The sequence below is a fragment of the Penaeus monodon genome, chromosome 33 (genome assembly GCF_015228065.2).
Source record: "Penaeus monodon isolate SGIC_2016 chromosome 33, NSTDA_Pmon_1, whole genome shotgun sequence".
NCBI classification, from domain to species: Eukaryota; Metazoa; Arthropoda; class Malacostraca; order Decapoda; family Penaeidae; genus Penaeus; species Penaeus monodon.
The window spans coordinates 14258138-14258936 of record NC_051418.1 but is presented as its reverse complement, the minus strand read 5'-3'; positions in this window follow the sequence as shown (position 1 = coordinate 14258936).

Genomic DNA, 799 nt, shown 5'->3' with positions numbered 1-799 from the left:
ACCATGCTTGGAGCTCAGAGGATCAGCCGACGAAGCTAGATCAGCTGTCTAGCCTTCTATCACATTCCTCTTATTTTTAATATTCGTTTGTTCGCTTCGCTATAGCATAAGATCAGATGATCTGACAGACAGTGCACTTACTGCAATAGGGTTTTCTGTCTTGTTACAGTTGTACACAGAATCAGATTTGATCGACCCTTTAAAATTAGTGTTCCTTTGTAGCATCATAAAATACCATTATTTCAATGAACAGTTATCCCTCGATTTAGAGAAGTACGGGAGGAACACTAGCAAGAATATATAAAACAACGCCATAGGCTATTTACGAAACACTTTCTTATCTGCCTTTAAATTAGATTACAGTTCTGTGATGAATCCGTTTGGTGAAGGTCCACTAAATTAAGGGATTACTGCATTTACTGCACTACACTTACTACTGATTAAAGTGTTACTACGGAAAAGGTTTCTGAACAACTATGCAAAAGCCAATTAACTGTAGAATTTATAAGTTTGCCATCTTCTTCCCAAACCCACGTCAGTGCCCACGAAGGACCAAGGGTGGAGCTCCCTGAACAGCGGTATTCCCCAAGGAATTCTGCTAAGTTGTAGTGACTGAAGCAGTACAATAACAAAACTTCGTAATACCGCCAAAATGTAAAAGTACTTGCAAAGCGTTAACATATTTCAAAATGCAAGATATAAAAGAAATCTGTGCTAGGTTTGTCTCCCGATACATACAGATACATAATTTTGATAACAGTTCTAATATCTATTTTTGATAGAATTAGTTATTTTTTCC